Source organism: Rhinolophus ferrumequinum (assembly GCF_004115265.2).
Source record: "Rhinolophus ferrumequinum isolate MPI-CBG mRhiFer1 chromosome 3 unlocalized genomic scaffold, mRhiFer1_v1.p scaffold_36_arrow_ctg1_4, whole genome shotgun sequence".
NCBI lineage: Eukaryota > Metazoa > Chordata > Mammalia > Chiroptera > Rhinolophidae > Rhinolophus > Rhinolophus ferrumequinum.
Window position 1 is genome coordinate 1,997,418 of NW_022680354.1, and position 9,388 is coordinate 2,006,805.

Consider the following 9,388-nt stretch of genomic DNA (forward strand, 5'->3'; position numbering starts at 1 on the left):
TGATGGTGGTGGTGACGGTGATGATGGTAGTGATGGTGGTGACAGTGATGGTGGTGGTGATGGTGGTGGTGACGGTTTTCTCCATAATAACACATATTACCACATAGACCAAAAATTGTAAAACATTTTTGACTAATTAGCTATTTAGACATTGTTGGTAGTTCTTCATTCTACACAGTGATGCTAGCCATCTTTTACTGTAGGGCTGTAACAAGCCACCCCCAGACTCCATGGCTTTGAACAACGCTTGTTTGTTCTTGTTCAAGCCTGTGTGTTGACAGGGTTGGTCAGCCCCATCCGGGCTTGGCTGGGCACAGGTGTGCTCTAGTGCCCCATCCTCCTAGGATGTAGGGCCATCTGGCACGTTCTCTGCATGGCTGTGCCTGAAGCACAGGGTGATAAGGCAGCCTTCACAACCACATTTTAAGCCTCATCTTGTGACCTGTCTGCTCACGTCTACTGGCCAGGGCCCATCACATGGTTCACAACAAGTCATGGACAGGGAAGGGCAAGCTGCCCCTGCGTTGCCAAAGCAACATGTGAGTACAGATGCTGCTTGCTGACCCCTGCCCGAACTGCAGGGGAAGGCGTGTCTGTGGGCTGCCTCAAGCACAGAAAGCAGAGACAGGAGTGGAATGCGAGCAGACTGTGGGCGTCGCCATGCCCGGTGGCGTGACCCGTGCAGACGTTCAGCCTCCCATCTGCAGACGGGTTTTCTTTTCTGCCTCTCAGAGCTACTGTGAGTAGAATGAGGTGATGCATCCAGAAAGCTTACATGCCAAGCACTCCCCAGGTGACAGCGTGCAGCCATGTGTGTGTCACAGCTGTGCTGTACCCGGTGGTTCCAAACCATCCTCTGAAAGAATGTAGGGAGGGGAAACTTGAATCCAAACCCTGAACGCAGGGCCTGGGGCTAAAGATTGCAGGCAGGACCAGAACAAGAAAACCCTAAAGGGGAAGAGGTTTTACCCAGAGCCTCCATCTTGGGGGATGGACTTCATTTATGAGAAAGAGAAGACAGCCAGCCAGCAGACCCATCGACCTCCGAGGCCCCTTGGGCATCCTGCCCTCTGTGGAGCTGGCTTGTCCCACATGCTTCCAGCAGGCTGCGTGTCCCCACCGATGTGACAGACATGCCAGGGGGCACAGAGCAAAGGTGAAGGGTGTGTGCCCGCTGACAGCAGCACGTCTCACGCGTCTCAGCTTCCTGAGTCCTTTCTAGAGCCCTTCTGCCACATCTCATTGGCCACTGACACCTCCCCTTTGCATCTATAGCTTCAGACTTTTAAGAGGACATTTGCTGCCCAGGACAAAAGGGAAGTCGTGTTGGTAAGGCAGAGGGTACGCTTTTGTGGTTATAAAAATTTTTTGACACTTTTCTGGTACAGCAATGTGTACCCAGTGTCCTGGGTACACCCAGGGGACGATGTCAGTGAACCCTTGGGACAGCAGCCAGGAGAGGCATCCAGAGACTGCGTGGGGCGTCCCCCTTGCTTTCAGCACATGTGACTGTCTCAGGACAGAACACTTCCAAACCGAACATGCTTTCATTGATTGAAAATGCATCCAATTTATAATCAAATAAGAATCCTTTGGGCTTGCTGCCAGAGGATATTAATCTGTGGGGCTTTTCAGCGCCCTAAAGGTAACCAGCTGGGATTGTTGCAAGGTCTTCCTTTCCAAGTTTCATTTACATGAACGACTTTCCTTTTCATAGTCAATGTGCCTTTCATCAAGATGGAGCACAGCCTCCACGCCTCATTCTCCACAGAAGCGAGCTGTGCAAAACCTGTGTGTGTTTAGAATTTAACAAAAAGATACGTTCTTCTACTTTTTTTTTCAGCACGAAAGACTGAAGAACGTTGCTGTAAAAATCGTTATGTCTTGGATGCAGCACCAGGCATCAGAGGGGAGGTGTGAGAACCACTTTTCTAGAACAGTGATGTGGCCAGTACCAGGCTCATTTGTGTGTGTGGAATGCTAGTGAACGAATGAGGCCATTTCCACCGAGAAGGCAGTCCCTCCTGCTGCTGCTGATGGGTTTGGACGGGGGAGTGTTTGATGGTTTGTTCCATTAGTTTGTGAAATGGGCGGGATGTTTAGCCTGTCTGAATTTCAGTGTCCTTCCTGGAAGATGAGAACAGTGGTGTGTGTCTCACGGGATCACCAGCGACCAGGTTTCAGTGGAAGTGCCGGAATGTCCTTGCTTCTTCATGCCTCTGTCAGCCCTCCCCATTTCATCCCTGCCGCCTCTTCTCAGGGTCCCCTCTTTGCATCCCCACCACCGGCCCATTCTGCTCTCGGGTCTCCCAGCTGAAAACAGAAACCAAAGCAAACCAACTCTTCTCTTTACCCGTTACCCTTCTTCTCAAGGTTAAGACTCCGTAACTCTCCGTGTCCTGCCTGGGGACTCCTTATTAGTGAGAGGTCTGGGCCGACCTGACTCTCTGACCCTTGCCAGTGGCATGGGCTGTTTCTGGGCTGCCAGCATCCTTGCACAGGTGGCATTTAAGGAGCCACCACAGAGGTCAAATCCATCAGGTTGAATGCACCAAATGTTCCAGGTGCTTCTGAGACACTTTCCGTGGGATTAGAGTTCCTGACATGCTTCAGTGTCCAAACACACCTGACAGAGGGCAGGACCTAACGGCACCCAGGGTTGAGCTCCTGGGGCAGCCTCTGGGGCCTTCCGCGTGGCACAGACAGCCGCTCTCTGATCCTTGTGGTGCCCAGGCAGTTATGTGGACAATTACAAGCAAATAGTACATGTGAGCTGGTGCCGGGCATGTGCTTTGTGTACATGACCCCATCCGCTAGTCCGGAAGCAGTTGTCTACACGTGGATTTTAGGTCTCCTTAAGGAGTCAGACATTTCCATTTAAACAGCAAAATAACACACTATTAATGTCTTAGTGTCTCGGTTTTTGCACATATTCAAAGCCAGGAAGTGCTGACTTCCTTGGCTCCCACCCCGATTTCTGTGTGTTTTCTGAGACCGAGACTAGGAGAACCACAGCCCCTCAGAGCTGGAGGCATAAGGCTCTTCAAACAGTGGTGGCATGTGTGACATTCTCAGAAAATCAGAATTGCTTCTGCTAGAAAGGACTTTTCCCTCTGCTCTGATGATTTTGTCACATACAAATTTGAGTGACCTCAGGAAAGCCATATTCCACATGGGAGAGGTGTGAGCTCACCTGCGCATACACACGTGCGCACACATGATAAGCCCTCAGGTGTGCAGGCCCTTAAGTCAGACACAGTTCGTCCCCTTGCTTTGCTCTCGCCTTCCAAACTGCAACGCACTGACATGGGTTTTCAGGATGCCTGATTATGTGCCTGGAGGCGCCGCTTCTTGTTCTAACCTTCGACTCTGTGTCGCCTGCTGGGGCCGTCATAGATCATCGCCGATAGGGGCTTAAGGGGCATTTTCTCACAGTTCTAGAGAGTTCAAGCTCAGGCTGTCAGTGCGGCTGGGTTCTGGTGAGGGCTCTCTTCCGGTTTGCAAACCATCATCTCGCTGTGTCCTCACATGGCAGAGAGCGCGGAGCTCAGGGTCTCCTCTTCTTGGGGCACTACTGCCATCACAGGGACCCCACAGTTATGACCTCATCTAAAGCTAATCACCTCCCAAAGGCCCCGCCTCCACACACCATCCCGCTGGGGGTTGGGCTTCAACACATGCGTTTGGAGGGGACACAATTCAGTCCATCGCAGGTTCTCCGTTTGGATGTCAGCTCACCCAGAAGTGGAAAATGTTAACTTGGGAGGGCCAGGTGAGACCTTTGGGTAAAAGATGGTAGAAAAAGCAGATACACACTGATGAAGGCAGGTGACTGGACTTTGCCACAGTACACGGACAGAGGGAATAGGTGGGATGCTGGACAGAGACGGGCAGGAGAAGAGGGAGGAGCACAGAGCAGGTGAAGTCGCACGTGTGGACAGAACCGGCCGCCTGGAATAAGCGCCGTTCACAGCCCGTCAGACGGTCCTGGAGGCCAGCACTGCCCGCTCATGTTGCCTGGGGTCCCAGGTACCCTTCACAGGGATGTGCCACAGGCACTCAAGACCAGCTCCTAGTCCCCAGGGGATGGGTAGGTAACATTTAATGAAAAATTAGAGGAGAAACCAACATATATTTCCAAATTAATAGCAGCTTTCAACAGAAGGAGGAAATCAGAACCACAGCAGATATTAATTTCTCTTTGTAAATTTTATACAACAAGGCTCTAAGCAAAACCTAATTCCGTACTACTTGTTATTTTATTCCCTATAACAATAGCCCTTTGAAGACTTGGCTGATAAAGTAAGTTTTATTTCATGTCGAAACACAGTGAATGGTAAAGCAAATAACTGTTGTTTTCACTTTCAAATTTTTTTTTGAGGTTGCCAGAAGTTTGGGGTCTGTAGTAGCTTAAAAAACAACGATTTCTTACAATATAAAGCATGACACCCTGTATCAAAGAGAAGGCTCGTCGGAGCTAGACGGGCACGTTCCTCACTCCTCCAACGCCCAGACTCAGCAGCTGCGGGAGGAGATCAGATCTGCGTCCACAAGCTCTCCCTGATCATTCTATCCCTGCCTTCCTTCAAAGCCAGCACCACATCGTTAGTCCTGGGGGCTCTGTCCTCTTCTGGAGGCCCATTGCTGTAAGAGTCTGGCTTCAGCTTCTACCTCTGTAAACAGGCGGGATCAGCGTGGTGCTGGGGATGAAATGGAATATGATACGCAGAGCATTTAGGAAAATAACGGGCCCCTAGCAACGACTCGATTAAAAATCGCTGTTATGTTTATGCCCATTACCTGCCGGCTCACTAGTTTTCAGACACTGAGCAAACTTGCTCTGCAGGCCCTGGGTCCCAAGGAGATGGCAGTGCACGGGGTGGGGACATGCGTAAGTCACATGGCTGTTAAAAGGCAGAAATGGAGTTCAAGTCCAGCCTGTCTGACAAAAATGCCCACGATGCGCTAGGATCTCGCCAGCTGCATCAGAAACACTAAACGTCTGCCTGCCTGCCTGCCTCTTGGGAGCATGCACCCCAAATGTGCAGATCAGCGGGCTGTGACTGCTTACCAGGACGCAGCGGCTGCAAGGGGCTAGTGTCACAGGTCACCTTAACTGCAAGGCCCTTCAGAGGAGACCCAGGTTTCACTCGTGCTCCTTCCAAGGCTCCCTGAGGGTCACAGCTTACTGGACCTGCTCTAGAGAAGGACTTGAGCGACCCGGCGAGCGGTGGACTTGTGTCCCAAGTAAGAAATAAACCAAGGAAAGAAAGGAGGAAAGAGGGGAGGAGGAGCTGGAACGAGAGGAAGAGGTGGGGGACGGGCCAAGGACAAGGGACAAGATGGAAAGAGTCTAGAGAAGCATGGAATCGAGAAAACAGGGAAAGGCAATGGAAACACAGGCAAGTTATTGCCGACTGGTTTTCTTTTCTCTTTGCAGAGTTTTAGCTTTGTAGTTGTTCGGTCCCCTTCTCCTGCCCTCCAGTTTAGGGACTTCCACACATGCAGAAGTTGCTGTTTCCATGCATGTCTCCTGAGACCCTGCTTGTGGAAATCAGAACTTTTAACGTGACATCGCTCTGCAGACTCCAGCTGGGCTTCCTGGGGCTGTGCCTTGTTGCCTCTTTCTCTGATTGGCTCTAACCTGTCTCCGTGTTTTGCTTCTCACCTCATTCTTTCTAAGAGCCCCAAGGCCACACTGCTTCTTTCTTCCCAAGCTGATGGCCTGCTTTGTCACACCTCAGCCAGTGTCTGTATGGGGGCCCTGGCATCACACCAGTTCTCCAACTGTTGCTTGTCCCATGGGCTAAGCAGGGCCAAGGGATGAATGGTGGAGGCTCGGCTGCCAAGCCGTCCCTGCCTGCCTCGCGCTCGGCACCTGTCCCCAGTTGTCCGATTGTCTCTCACCTATAATGGGAAACTTAGCTGACCATCCGCTCATGTTGGATTGGAGCACATGTCTTATTATTGTGACAGAAACAGTTCAAAGGCAGAGAGATTTCTGTGTTTGAGTTAGACAACCATTCTGAAAAGAAGCATTTTGAAGTCTCACTTCATATTGCTTCACGCCGGTTCCTGGACACGGCGTCTGAGCCCAGGTGTGGCGCCGTGCTTCTCTTTTCTCCTGAGTGTTTGAGCCGTTGTACATCAGCCCTGTTTCCTAATGAAATGCAAGGCGTTTCCTAGTAAGACATGTGTGAGTACATTTACTTACTGTATTCACTGTTTCTGGTTCCTGTTAAATCAGGGACACTGCAGGTCCTGCCTTGTTTCATCTCTCTGAAGAGTTTAGAGAAGCCGGGCAGAGCTACACCAGGAGAATTGGGCAGAGAAGCGAGAATTGATACGATGCTCCCAATGAGGGTTGCCCTGCCCCGTTGCCAGGAGCACAATGAGAGGCACCCCCGCCCCGGCGGCCCACGTGCGTCTCCGAGTTGCTCTGCCCCTGGGCTCCACAGCCACAGCACTGCCCCTTGCCTCTCCCTGCCCCTCGCCCACCTTCGCTGAGGCTTCTGGCCTGGCCCCACGGCATCCGGCAAGGCCGATGTCCATTGTTCTGAGCCCACGGGAGCCCGGTGAGACGGGAAGGTCACTGAGAGGATCCTGCACGATGGGTCTCTAACAGGCTGTTCCTTCTGTCCGCTCTGGAGACAGCAGTCAGGTCATGGTCCTGAGAGACTCCCCTGAGGTAATGCCATCGTGACTCAGTGCTCTCACAAGAAACAATCATTTGAACGTGAGACAGAGCAGAGCGCACAGACTCATGTGGGTTATATCAAAGCTACATAGTATTCTGGGATCATAAGAGAAAATGGTTAAAAGACAATGAGTTCCATACTTCAGTGCCCTGGAATTCTTTAAAACATGCAAATGTGCAATGAGCGGTCCTCGACAGCTGTGACTGTTTTGCAAGAAACGTACGTTGTCTTTGCTCAGCATTCACTCGTACATGGACAACACTGAAGCATACGGCTTGAATTATCACAGTGGCGCTAATGTGCATTTTTCTTAGGTCTATTTTCATGTTCCAATGCTCTCCGAAAACTCTTCACGTCCTGCTGAAGATCCAGACGTGGAATAATAACGACGGCCTGCTTATGGCCTTGACGTTTTATTGAAACATTCAAGTGGAAAGCAGAGCACAAATGTTGTAAAAAAAAAAAAAAATGTTGAGCAGGCAAGGAAGTAAGGTAGGCTGATGGCAAGCGAAACTCAGCCGGAACATTCGGGTTTTCCTCAGCTTTTGTCTGCACACTCTATATGGTTCAGGATATGGCATTCTCAGCAGATGGCAAGAGCCGAACTTACAATTAGTTTCTTTTGGAATAGATGAAAGGAATCAGGGATGGAAAGGCTCTATTAGGTAATTGTATCCATTCTTCTGGAGTTGTGGTATTTACCCAGAAAGAATGTCTTGGATCTGTCGTGTACTTAAGCCAGGGTTAGGATAAATGTGGTTACGTGTAGTTATGTATAAGAAAATCACATATTCATCAGAAAAGTGTGTTCGGAATAGAAGCGATGGAATAACTTTCTAAGGTCGTCATGGATACAGGAAGGAGATCAATGCATGTCACCCGTGATCTGGGAGGGACTCCAGCCTCGCCAGCGTGGCCGGGCTGAGCCAGTGGTGAGGCAGGGGTGCGTTTGCTGCCCCCCGAGGCTGTCAGCTTGGAGCAAGAGGAGAACACTCCAGGCCTGACATGCCTTCAACGATATGGAAGTGAGCAGAACCTCTCTCACCTGCCCTCCACGTATGACAGTGTCAGGCATTGTCTGCCCCTAACTTTCTGATTCCTTCCATGTCCTGCTGCTTGGGACTCATGGATATGTTTGTGTCACGTTACTTCACATCCTACAGAAGGTCCTTTCTGCTTCATGATGCCAGGCACTGGGCTCTCACAGTCGGCAGTCGGCCTGGCCTGTGTCCTGTGTGCCCTTGGCCACCCGCTGAGGTCCTCTGGGCTGGGCTGGGCCCCATGAACACTCACTGCACCCAGTGGGGGGCCTTCTGCCATGGGAATGTCCCAGGTCGCAAGAGGCCTGACCACTGTCAGGCAGCGGTGGGTAGAGGGGTCCCCAACTTCCTCAGCGTAAAGCGGGGTGATTGTGAGGACCATTTCGCAAGGTTCCTCAGAGGGCCCTCAGAATTAACACACTCTGGCTCTCCTATTTCCGCTTGTCCGTTTCCCTGCACTGTCACAGGGTAACTGGGATCACTCCCCAATAGACTACCTGCACTCACATCCTTGTTTCACACTTGGCCTCAGGAAACACAAGCTGAGGTGGCCAAATGCATACTTTACACATTTACACAATCAGCAAATTTCCATCAAGCGCCTGCTGTGTGCCAGACACTTGGGTGCTTGGAGTTGGGGGTAGCAGACAGACGAGACAGCTCTGGTGTCTTTCTCATAGAGTTCCAATGGAATAAGGGATACAAGCATTAAAGCTGTGTGCACGTGTGTGCTGGAAAGTTAAAGTGTCATGAAGGGAGACATAGGTGCTGTGCCGCCTGTAAAGCACGAGAACTAGGGAACTGGTTGTGTACGACGTGGTCCCTGACAGCTGAGCTAGCAAGGGACTCAGAAGTCAGCATTTCAACCTCCAGGCAACTGTCACCGTGGTGGGCCAACGCCTCGTCCAGCCTGAGAATTGTCACAGTGATCCTTTAGTGGAAATTGTCATCTGTTCTTACTCATGTATGAGTCACAGTTCTGCCGAGACACAGAGCTGATAGGATGTGTGTGTGTGTCTGTGTGTGTACGTGTGTGTATCTGTATGTGTGTCTCTGTGTGTCTGTGTGTGTGTGCCATGCAGGGTCTCTGGTCCCGCTCCCCGCATAAGAACGCAGGATATGGTGAGGCCGAAAAGGAACACCCACGGAGCCATGGATAGGGGGTTCATACCACTATAATCTCGCTGGCAGCTCGGTTGGGGATACAGGAAGCAGGCGCCACACGACCCGCAATCCGCCGTCTGCCTCTCTGCCAACAGACCAACCAAACAACCAATCCCCTGCGTAGCCACCGCACTTATATCAGTGGCTAATGGCTAACCAGTAATAGCTGACGGCCAATAACCGAGCCAGCACCTTTCCACGTGAGGCCGAGAGCCTGGAAATGCTCTCCAGGACTCTGACCCCACAGTGTGTCTGTGTGTGTCTGTCTGTGTGTGTACCTGTGTCTGTGTGTGTGTCTGTGTGTGTCTGTCTGTGTGTGTACCTGTGTCTGTGTGTGTGTCTGTGTGTGTCTGTCTGTGTATGTACCTGTGTCTGTGTGTGTGTAAGTGTGTCTATAACTGGAGACCAGGAAGGGCTGAGTGTCTGAAGGCTGTCTGCTGATGAGAATCCCTCCTCCTTAGGGACCCTCAGTCCTTTCTCTCAGTG